Below are 13,116 nucleotides of genomic sequence, written 5' to 3' on the forward strand. Positions count from 1 at the left end.
TGAGCACAAGAATGTGCAGTCTAAAGCTGTGGGATTCAATGTTATTTAGATGTCAAGTAAGTAAATTTGGTCTATGATATATGTAAACTCTAGATTCTATGTTGATATTTAAAAACCTGATTAAAGAAGGTAGAAGTTGAAGTTCCTAAGTATCAGTGTGTTGTTGTCTGTTTGGCAGTGGATCTATGTACAATTAGTATACGCAGATCATGGTGAATTGATTTCTTATCATTACATATGACTTTGTCATCCCTTCTAATAATTTTTGTCTGAATGACTGCTTTATCTTACATGAGTATTGCTACTCTTTATATGTGTGAGCCCATGAATTTTATATACAACAGAAGCAACATCATAGTTTTTCTTTTGTTTTGTTCTTTCTGTTTAAAGGTATATTTTGTTTTTATTGGAAAGGCAGATTTATAGAGAGAAGGAGAGACATAGAGAAAGCTTATCTGTCTACTGGTTCACTCCCCTGGTGGCTGGAGCCTACTCTGGATCTCCCACGTGGCTGTTGGGTCCCAAGGATTTGGTCCATCCTCTACTGCCCTCCCAAGCCTCAAGCATTGGGGTTGGATGGAAAAAGGAACAGTCAGGACAAGAACAGATCTTCATATGGGATCCTAGAGTGTGCAAGGTGCTGACTTTAGCCACTAGACTGCCACACCAGGTCCCAGCGTCATGTTTCATGCTGATTTGGATCATTATTCAGAAGCTACATAACCTCATCCAGCTCTCCTAGACACTGTCAACTTACTACAGGATCATATGTAACATGGTTGTCCTAAAGATAATGACCCAATAGAATAATGACCCAATGTCACACTTCCTTTGTTGCTGTAAATTGAATTCTTTCATGAGAATCAGTGCATGGAATGCCATTATTTCAGGTAAAGCCTGTGATTGGTAGTTCTGATGAGAGCATTGCATCCACAGAAGGTAAATCCACATCCAAAATAGTGCCTGCTTTAATTAAACTAAAGCACTGCTGTCTTCATGTAGAAAATTCTTGGGGCGGGGGGAAGGGGTTCCTGCCAGTAGTCCCCTGAAGTCACCACAAGGATAAGACGATGGTGTTTTGGGGCTGCAAGAATCAGTGGAGACAGTTTGATCAAGCATGTCCATTCATTGTAATGCAAGCACAATTTTGTATAGACTAGGAAAGGGGAAGGCAGAAGGGTGCTCCCCGTGACAGTCCCACCCAGCAATGACACTGTAAATGGTTAGATGGCATGTCTATCTCACTGGATCCTCCAACCAAGTCACAGGTCACCTTCGACAGCCAAGGATCGCAGATATGCCTTCAGTTCATAGACAAGTATAGCATATAGGCTGGAAGCTGTACCTCAGGTCATATTCATCATTTGTGGCTGCACATAGGCTGTGGGTCACATTTGACTTTTTAGTGTTGCTCATCAAGGACGTCACACCAACAGCTTGTCGAAATTTATAGAGGAGACATTGGAGTTCAGCCCACCACTCTCGCCTGCATAACTGGTGAATAGGCCAGGTTGAGGTCTGGGTTAGCCAAAACCATTGTCAGTGGGGCTCCCCTGGGACACCGCATGCTGCATGCCTTCCACATAAGCTAAGCAGGCAGAAATAAAAGGGTGATCTCTCACAGAAAACGATTCACTCCAATCCACCTTCGAGGAAGTAATTGGCTGAGTGCTCTGTGGAATGGTTCCATACTCAAGATTTGACAGGACAATAGTGAGTTTAGTTTTGTTGGATGGAAAATGACTCTGCGTTGTTCACGAGTAACTTCCTCTGCTCCTACAGTGGCCATTTTGTTCTTAAATCTATTGGGCACTGATCACTTGTTTTTCCTTCCCATTTTTGGCATTTTTCCCCTTAACACAACAATAGGTTGAGAAGGAAATTTTCCAATACATAAATGATTGCATGAAAAAATTAAGAAATGCTAAGAAATACAAAATTGTAGTAATATAAGAGGAAATGGTGGGGATATGCAGAATGGGGACCGAGAGTATGGAGTCCTTATACCTACAAAATTGTATCATGGAAAATAATAATAAAAAAAACACAATTCAAATAAACTAAAAAGAAGAAGTGAGATTATAGTAATCAAGCACAAAGTGTGCAAGGAATTCAACCATTAATTTACTAAACACAGCATCTTTCCATCCTGTGGGTTACAACAGACACTTTCTCACTGGAGTTCAGATTGTGATGGTCCAGGGCCCATTCCACATCCCCAAATTGTTTCATTATTCCACAGTGTGACAGACTTTTTATAGGTCAAGAACATACTTTGGAAAATCCATCTCTATAATTATTAAGATAAATTATTTCTTTCTAATTATTCAGCTCCTTGTGCCTATAAACAAGAAACAAATGATGAGCTTTACTCAGATTATTCTATAAACTCTTCCCTTGAGTGTTGGTTATTTGGGAGCTTGTTCCCAATAACCACCATGAAATTCTGTATTTTATTTCTCAAAGTGTGCCGTATGTTAATAAATATAACTTAAACAGAGATTCATTTCACAATTTCGGGACATTTAGTCTAGGATCTTATCCCAACTTCCCTCAAACAACACACTTGGGGACAGATGCAACATACACAGGGATAAGTTACATGTTTTCTAAACTGTGAAAACATTAATCCTTATGGATGAAAACTTGACCAAGTAAAACATATTGGAGTTCTAGCATGTGGGATTACATAAACGTGTTTCAAAGTAGTAATTCCAGAAGTCAAAAACTTGTTTTTGAATTTTTAGTGAAGCTAACATGAATTGACACACTATTTGATGTGACATTATTTAGCTTTCTCTTTTCTTAACTTGCATTTCAATCAGTTGCTTAAAAGGTCATGTTTAATGTCACATTAGCACTTTCTGAGAATGATTTATTTTTGTTTAGGCTTAGTGTTATATGATAAAAACTTTCTCTGTATGTTCTTTCCAAATGGAGCTTGTAAAAGCCTTTAACATGTCTCCACTATAACATACTTCTTCAAGCAATACCTAGGTGACATGAAATATTACAAATAAGAATGTATATTGGTATTTCTTTTCAAAATTTATGGATTTCACACACATGTAGAAAAGATATGTTTAAACATAGAAATATGCATATAACCATTCTAAGCATAAAATTTAATTCAGATATCGTCATCTTAAACTAAAACATGGTTTTAAAAATCATATGAATTATAAATCATATGTGAATAAGTTAAGTATTGTTACATTTGTGAGAGAGCAAGCACTTGGTGCAGCCATTTTGTCACCACTTACGCAAAATGTTTATGATCTGGTCCCAGCTCAACTTCTGATTCCAGCTTCCTGCTGGGAACATCCTGGTGAGAACTCACACAGCTGGTTGATATCTGTGGGGGAGATTGGGTTACCCAGAACCCAGAGAATGAATCTCTGTCTCTCTCTCTCTCTCTCTCTCTATCTCTCTCCTTTTCTTCTCTTTTTCTTTTAATTTGCTCCTTCCCATGCCTGTCAAATATATATATATATAAAAATAAACAAAATAAAAATAATGTCAATGTAGCTCTCATGTTCTCCTCTAGTAGGCCAAAAAGCTATTTCAAACACACCAGAAATCACTACCTACTGACTACATCGAGCTTTATTCACCATGACTGCATGTACAATCATTTCTCCTGTGTGCTATGCCACTGAAAACAATTGTCCAGCTCTTCAGTGAATCAGGAAAGCTTATGCATGGCACTAGTCCCGGCTATTTTTGACAATCTGGGTAATTTTTTTCCTTTTTATTATTGAAAGGACCCAAATTTGATGCTGGTGAGCTGTTATCACATACTAAGCAATCGATGTAACAGAAGCCCACAGAAGTCATGAATTCATATAAAAAATGTATACTTCTTATCTCCCCAGCTGTGATAATCATTGCAGGGTACAAGAAAGCTGAGGGCAATTTGCTGCTGGTTAAGGGATAAAACATTGCCTGATCATTTTTGATAACTGTCAGGAGGATATGTCCTTTCTCACTGAAACAAATTTAGGGAGCATATGGAAACCAATGCCATTGGTACAGTGGTTGATTTTTGAAGAAACCATAGCATTCAGTTGAAAGAAATCCAGTAGAAACACAGATGAGGAGTGTAACTTTTCTTCACAAATTATCTAGATGTTTATACATGAGCTGTTCATTATAAAGACTAGAAAGCTCCATTACAGTTCTGTCCAAAAAAAAATTTTTTAATTAAACTATGAATGCATGGATTACAGCTCCCATGCTAATAACTCAAAATAAAATTAGAGAATTCCTGGATTTTGCCCTACAATTTGCCAACCCTTTAAAATGCTAAAATTGTAATGAATCATGAGCATAACAAAATATTAGGGGGTTTTTACAAGGTTCTAAGAAAAATATATTTTATAAGTTCACTATATACAGATTTCAATGTTTTGCACCAAACATTTTTTTCCTTTACTTTATATAGGTTTTTGTTTGTTTGTTTGTTTGTTTTGACAGGTATAAAAGCAGAGAGCACTCCCATGGAGGAGCCCATTTCCCCGATGCCCACAATGGTCAGGTTGGGGCTGGGGTCAAGTTTAAGTTTTGGTGTTTACTCAAAATCTTCCCAAGTGAGCAACAGGAACTCAACTGCTTGAATCATACCATGAGCGCCCAGGGTCTATTTTAACAGGAAACTGATATTAGGGACTAGAGCAGGAAATCAGACTGCCTTAATTGCTAGGGAAAATCTCCACCCATCCACAAAGTTTCAAAAAAATGTTCTTAGCTTTCATTGATATTACTCTCTGACTTATGTTTTAATATATACTAATAAATTATATGCATTTCTACTGAAAAAGTGAAAAACAGACATTGCTAGCTTTTTATGTTTGCTATGGTACATACAGGAGTTTTATATATCTGTACAAAGAACTTACTGAACAGCTAAGCTGAAGTTTGAGCAGTAATTCATTGTGTGTGGAGTTAAGGGAGTGTTACTGCTTATACTCTACATGCTGCTTCTCAGTAAGAGTGGTGGATCTGCTCATCTAATCAGAGTTCACTGTGTTGTTTTACATGGGAGAGCAAAGCCGTGGTAAGACGGATCAACTTGCTAAACGTCAAGAACATGTTTCATTATTTAACATATATATTAATTTCTGTTACTTCAAGTGCTAACAAACCCATTTTAAACAGCATTAAGAATTTAAACCATAATACTACATTTTACAAACATTTTAAGTAGCTACATTCAATTAGGTCCTTGAAATGCATCCCACCAGCCTCACAAATCATCAGGTTTTCTGGTTGTTTTTTGTTTGTTTGTTTGTTTTGTTTTCTGAGGTTGGTCAAAGTGCAATCATCAGTTTTCTTTAATTTTTTAGGTCTTTTTTATATATTAAATTTATTTTATGTCAGAATTACAGAGACCGATGTCATGTACTGGTTCACTCCCCAAATGGGTACAACCATGTAGAGAGTGCCAATCTGGGTCCAACTTTTTGAGTCAACTTCTGCTTTGCTAGGTGAATTAACAGGGAGCTGCATGATAAGTAGAGCAGCTGGGACTTGAACCCCTATTCATACAGAATGTCAGTTTGGCATGAACTAACATTGTGCCATAAGGCTAACCTAATTTTTCTCCCAAAAACTTCCACTATAACTTCCCAGTAACCGTAATTTGTATGTTGTTTCCTATCTAATAATCAATTTGCTTCATTAATTTCTCTGTGAAAAGCACACATTTGAAAATATTAACTTCCCATGTAAATTTCAGCACGGCTGGATACAACGATGACAAGCTTCCCTCCTTTCTTTTTACATCCTTGGCAGTTTTTTGTGTGTGGATGAAAAGACAGTGATAATTTATATATGCTTTAGCCTGTAGCATTGCATTTAAAATTCCATGCTACAACATGTATCCATTCAAATATGTCCATCCTTCTCATCCTTCTCTCTCTCTTTCCATATGCTTCTCCTTGCCTATCTTTTTTTCACCCCTCATTGCTTTGCAAGTCATTTGATCATGGGTCCTTAAAATCTGTCAATGAATCACTTTATGTATGTCATTTTTCTAAAGTTTCCTGTTATTCCCCATACTCTGATATTCCTGACTACTCAAGGCAGTGTCTGCTTTGAGATCTATTCTCTGCTCACCACAAGATTGAAGAGTTTTTGTTTTGAAAGAAAAAAATGTTCTAGCCATTCCTCAACATTATGTATATATATACATTTATATATACATTTATACATTTATTCATCACCTCTGTTTCCAAACCCTCACATCGCTAATGCATTTAGCATGAAACGACATCAATGACCATCTTTCATTTCCATTAACTTCCACATTGCAAGTTACCTTTTAGTTTTTTAAAGATTTCTTTTATTTTTATTGGATAGGTGGATATACAGAGAGGAGGAGAGACAGAGAGGATGATCCTCCGTCCGATGATTCACTCCCCAAGTAACCACAACTGCTGGAGCTGAGTCAATCCGAAGTCAGGAGCCAAGAGCTCTTCCGGGTCTCCCATATGGGTGCAGCGTCCCAAGGCTTTGGACCATCCTCAACTGCTTTCCCAGGCCACAAGCAGAGAGCTAGATGAGAAGTGGAGCTGCTGGGATTAGAACCAGTGCCCATATCGGATCCTGGCGAGTGCAAGGCAAGGACTTTAACCACTATGCTATCGTGCCAGGCCTACCTTTTATTTTTAAATTAGGGATTTTAGCTTCTCTAGGTCATGCTATTATTTCCTTTCTCCTCTACTCCATTTATCTTTTCTGTCTACATTAGAAATCAAACAAAAACGTTGGTTTCCTAATTTCTTAGAAACCAATTTTCCAATTGGTTTCTAAAATGAAGCTGGATTTTAAGAGATCAAGAAGTATAAATGTATACTTTATATGAAACCTTTTAACTCCATATCCTAAATCTTCGTCTCAGTTACTCGAGTCTGTGAAGAACTTTCTCACATTATAACTTTCTAACCCGCTCACTATTCATGAGTATCCTGTTTCCTTTATCTCCTTTGAAATCTACCACCTTTTGAGTACTTGACTCAAATATTAGTTGCTCCCATATTTTTCTTTATCCACCAAACCCCAACTGTGCTTAATTTCCAATGCCAACCAATATGCATCCTGGCCAAATGAGAATAGATGGAATGAGAGGAAGATTTACGACTGTAAGCCTTTCTGTTAAAATATATCTGAGCAAACTCCAAATATGCACGCCACACTCTTCAGGTACATTTTTGTATCCTAATGAAAATATGCTATCACTGTTAAAATGTGATATAAATCTTTGCAAACAAGCAATATGCTTGTCTTTTATTTTGTTATTAAAACACCTACAATGTCAGGATACACTTAAATAGCTGAATGATGGACTTTTAACTGTTGATGAAGGACGACAGTGCTGGCTGTAATGATACAAGGGAAATCAGTGTGTAGCTGCAAAGGGGAGGAGGTTTAGGGAGGAACAAAGGGAAATGCAAAAGCCTATGGAAGTTTATCATCAAATTAAAAAGTAAATAAATTAAAAATAAAGGCTCTGATGAGGGAATTCCAGTTATTCTGCCACCAAAGCCACCAACTTGTATCCCTGCACAATTTATTTATTTTCAGGTTATGTGGTGTTGCAACCACATTCAGTCTTCCTCCATCCTAAATTAGCATCGCTATGTTTGGCTGCATACACATTTTCTTCACAGAAACAACTGTACAAAATTTTTGAGCCACTCTAGAATAACCTGATTTGTTCACATAAAGCAAAATGTTGTCTATCGTATTTGATGCCTGTTCCCTTTAATTCTAAAATGCCTGTCGAAAGTAATGCTTCATTTGTGGTTGTTAAGAAATAATTACATAAATAAATAATGCATTTCACTGTGTACATATTAATGTAAATTTGAGTTGCTCCAAGGAATTTCATGGCAAAGTTATTGTGAATATCCAGAAAAATGTATTGAATTGTGTCCAAAAGTGTGCACAAAGTACACAAATTATTTATTCTACATAATCAAACCAAGAGGAGAAAGAGGAAACAAGAGAGAAGAAAGCAGGATTGACTTAGTTCTGGGAACTCAGCTGAGGACTGCAAACTGTGAAACGTCTACCTTGGACTCCTAACATAGGTTAAGTTGCTTGCCTAACAGCTTCATTGATTATTTGATTCAGGAATTCAGGCAAAAGTGATCAATGATGACATGAATAAGCAATACAAAGAAATAAATTACTACATGCTCTTTCTTATGTTTGGGAGCTAAAATTAAAATAAGGAATATCTGTTTAAAATTGTATCGCTGCAAATAAAGTATTTCCTCAGAATTCAGTTATTTAATAAATTAGCCAAAAGTATGTATATATATGCATATACGTACATACACATGCATATATAGTGATATGTATAATATGGTATAGTTTATATATAATTATGCATTATGATTATATACATAGTATAATTAAAATGTAGATATGATAATCAGTATAGTTTACATGTATATAACATATATATTGCATATTGCTATATTTTATACATTTGCACTTACATTGAAGTTTACCTTATACTAATGGACATTTTAACTTTTGCTTACAAAACCCAATTTAATACAAAGTTCATTTCAAAATCATGGAAATCCAACATTCTCATGCTTTCATATCCAATACCAAAATGAAATTTCAGATTGATCATTTTTTCCATATTTTCTGCCAGAAAAACAGAATTTATAACAGACAATATTTCTCTGGCTGGATACTTCACATACAATGATTTACATGCAGGTTCCCTGCTCTGTGTTATTACATTTTGATTTAGAAAGTAAATGTATTGCATTTTCCAGCCAAATATAAATGTGTGTGTGTGAATATGTCATCCTGGGTCAACATTTTTTTCCTTTTAGAATCTGGAATATGTTGCTCCATTCTCTTCTTGACTGCAGTTTCCTATGAGAGGTCTCTTTGAGTTTAATTGGCATTCCTTTATATGTCAATTGATTTTTTTCCATGTGCTCATTTAAGGATCTTTTCCTTAAATTTGATTGAAGAGAGCTTGATGATCATGTGTCGTGGTGACAATCACTTTTGATCAGTCCTGTTGGGAGTTCTGTGTCCCTCCTGGATGTTGGTTTCCAATTCTTTCTCCAGATTAGGGAAATTTTGCCTTATTATTTCATTAAATATATTTGTAAAACAAGTATCTCTTTCTGCACCTCCTGCGACTCCCATAACTCTTATACTTGGCCTTTTAATAGTTTCTTTTAATTCATGAATACTCTTTTTGGCTTGATCCAGCTCTGCTTCCAGCTTTTGGTTTACTTCCCCCTGGTGACAGGAAATATCTTCCAATTCTGAGATTCTTCTTCTTGCTTCATTCTGTTTTGGTGACTCTCCACTGTACTTTTAATTTGCTCTACTGTTTTCTTAATTTCTGATATATCAGCCTTGATTTGCTTTCCTGCTCCTATTTCCTGTTTAACATATTCCTTAAATTCTTTGAACTCTTGTATATGCTTCTCATTGTTGATCAGAAGCTTTAAAATGAGTTTTCTGAATTCTGTGTCCCCCATTTTCTCAATGTCTGCCTAAGTTAACTCTGAGGTTTGCATAGGGTTTTGCTCCTTAAAAGTGTAGTCTTTGATAATATGTCTTCTGCCTTTGTGTCTTCTCTGTTGTTGTTCATTGTAGTTCTGGTCTGCAGAGTCTTCTTGGAGCAGGTTTCTAAGTTGTGTCACCCACAGGTTTACTGTTGAGTTTTACTTATTGCAGTTGGTATCCAGCTCTTTGCTTACAGCCAATTGTGCCATTCTCTCCAGCAAGATCCAGGTCTGGGTTCTTATGTCAGATTTCCACCATGGTCTCTCTAGCCCCAACTCTTGACTTACCACTCTCACCTCATGTGATATCGTGCTAAGGTTGCACTGTTATCTCTGCAACCTTTCTCCCACTTCTGGTTGGAGCAGGTCCCAGGAATAGGGAGATACCAGGTGTCCTTTATAGCTAGGTTGTTGATGGTGCTGGTCTTGGCAGAACTTGTTGGTCATTAAGTCTGGTGCCACACGGACCTATTTTGACCCACAGTCAGTATTATTTTCCTGTGGGACCAGTACAATCCAGTGAAATCAGTGATTTCTCGTGAGCTCAGCACATGCACAGTTCACTCTTGTTCCCTGTAGTCCCAAAGCTTTTGCCACAGTGTACAAAATGGGGCCTGACCTGATCTGCTAGCCGTCAGGTTTGAGGGTTACCCAGACCTGTCTTGGGTGGAACCTGTAGAATGCCACATTGATGCAGTTCATTGAGTTAATAATGAGTTCACTCCCAGCTCAATTCATGCTCAGTCCTTTCCCTTGCCTTTTCCTCCTTACACAAAATGGTTCCCAATTTGGCTCTAGGGGGCTGACTGGGCTGTGAAATCCACACTGTTCTCATACTGTCCATCTGGGGTCTGCCGCTCTGTCTGTGCTCTTGATCAAATCAAACAGACCAGCAGGATGGACAGCTCTTTGTCTGGGTTCACCTCCCCAGCTCCCAGTGAAAGCCCCTTCCCACCTGGTTGCTGGTGGATTTCAGATCGCCATTTGTTGAATGTCGCTGGATTATCAGTCACTGCAATGCCACACCGTTCTTTTCACTGCTTTCCTATGTCTGGCAGTCTCCAGGTTCCCCTCTGCTATTGTCCTCTACTATTTCCTGGAATGTGTCCTCTCTGCTTCACCCTTATTAAATGTTTTTCCATCTGTTTAAATGTGTCCTTACCCTATTCCGCCATCTTAATTCTCTATCCACTCCTCTATGGACTGGCATCTGCATTGTTTTTATGTCTTTGCTGTTGTAGATTTTGCTGCTTTATGTATAGGATCATAGATCCCTTTCTTATATTCAGATTTCATTTCCTTTGCACATATTCCCAGCAGTGGAATTGCTGTGTCATTCATCAGGTTTATTTTCAGTTCTCTTAACACTTCCCGTAGTTGTTCTAGCCTAGACTCCCAATTTGAGAAGCAAGGTTACAGAAAGAGGGGGGCAGAAAGAGAGGCGGTATATTTAATTGTTCAGTCCTGAAACCACCATTGCCTGGGCTGTTCCAGGTCCGAGAAAGGAACCTATAATTTCATGAGGTCTCTCACATGAATTCTAGAGACCCAAGTCTTTGGACCATCATATGCTACCTTCTTATGCACATTAGCATGGACTTGTATCAGAACTGGATAGCCAGCACTTTAGTATGGCACTTCAATATGTGATGCTGATATTGCAAGCTTCCTTCTGAAATACAGAATTGTCCTCAAAATACAAAAATTGCCACAGAATAAAAAGAAATGTAATTTTGAAGAGCTCTTAGTTGAGATCCGTATGTGTCTTGAGGATTCACTCCATGTCTTTTCCTTTAGTTATAAGACAATATTACTTGAAAGGGCAAGTAATTGGACTAGAATTGGACTAGTTAGTCCAGAATTGGACTAACTCACCCTTTTTTCTTTTTTTAATCATTGTGGTATAGTTTATCTCTGAAAATCCAATATACACAATATGTCAATGTTTGATCTGTCTCATTTGTATTTTCTTCTTAAAACATCACTAATTTTCTAACATTTACATAATGCAGCTGTGAAACTATTTCACCTTGACCTTGGGATTAAAGAAGTAATTACATTATGTAGGTGGAATATTTCAGAGTATTCTTTTCCTGCATACAATTAAAAGCTAAATTTTCCTCATGCTCACACATAATCTGAGTTTTTAAATTTACATATTTTGATGAAAAATACTATAAATAAAATATAACCTTGTTGATCTAAAAATTCATACTCATCAAGGAGAAAGCTTACTAATAAGTACAATTATGAAGAAAAATCAGCAAATGGAAGCAATAGTTATTGACCAATCACCCATCTCCTCCTGTTCCATTTCACATTCCAACAATGAAATGGAAAAATAAAATATACAATAAAATTTGGGACATATAGAAAAAAATAACATGGGTTTTGAATAATGGTTTTCCTTGCTATAATTTGAAATTTCTCTTCCTTTTTTGATAACAAAAATTTACCCTAGTCATCATTTCAGATCCTCTTAAGTAAGAACACTCAGACTAATTCTTTAACCAAAACTGTGGCTAACATAATTTCCTACCAAAAGTACAATCAATGGAAGTCTGCCTTTGAAAAAGGGTAAGGAGTACAAAATCAGGAATTTTTAAAAAAGATTTATTTATTTTTTTATTACAAAATCAGATATACAGAGAGGAGGAGAGACAGAGAGGAAGATCTTCCATCTGATGATTCACTCCCCAAGTGAGTGCAACAGCTGGTGCTATGCCAATCTGGAGCCAGGAGCCAGGAACCTCCTCCAGGTCTCCCACACAGATGCAGGATACCAAAGCATTGGGCCATCCTCAGCTGCCCTCCCAGGCAACAAACAGGTAGCTGGATGGGAAGTGGAGCTGCCAGGATTAGAACTGGCACCCATATGGGATCCCAGTGTGTTCAAGGCAAGGACTTTAGCTGCTAGGCCACACCGCTAGGCCCAAAATCAGGAATTTTGATAGGGGATTTTAAGCCATATTTTTATTCTTTCTGTCTACACATTAATATTGGCTTATCATGTTTGCTTTTGATTTACTATGTTCACTGTGTTTAATTTATCATAAGGATGGGAAACATTACCAATATGAGTACATGTTTGTGTTCACCAGGGTATTGGACACAGTGAAAGAACCACAGAGCGTTAAGGCATGTGAATAGATCTTTTTGGTTGAAATTAACAGAGAGACAAAACTGAAAAAGAGGCCAATATTCCAAACCACACTACACGTACAAAATCTTTCCTTTATGGGCATAGCATAAAAACAAGAAAGAAAATGAAATATGGGGAATATGTGAAAACAATGATGGAAGGGAGTTTGTTCAGAATTAGTGACAGAAAACAAATAGCTTATTGGAAACTTAAAGAATTCCAGCAAGATTGTCACAAAAATCTATAACTCAAAAAATTGTATTTAATTAACCTCAAGGAATCAGACACAGAAGATACAGGAAAAAGCCTACACAGATAAAGTCTAACTACAGCATATATACACATATGTAAACATACGTATATATGTATTCTGTATTTGTGGATACTCTATAGAAAGTATGCAGGCAAAAAGAAGGTAAAATC

This window comes from Ochotona curzoniae, unplaced genomic scaffold, assembly GCF_017591425.1.
Source record: "Ochotona curzoniae isolate NIBS_2020 unplaced genomic scaffold, NIBS_Ocur_1.0 scaffold_4506, whole genome shotgun sequence".
NCBI classification, from domain to species: domain Eukaryota; kingdom Metazoa; phylum Chordata; class Mammalia; order Lagomorpha; family Ochotonidae; genus Ochotona; species Ochotona curzoniae.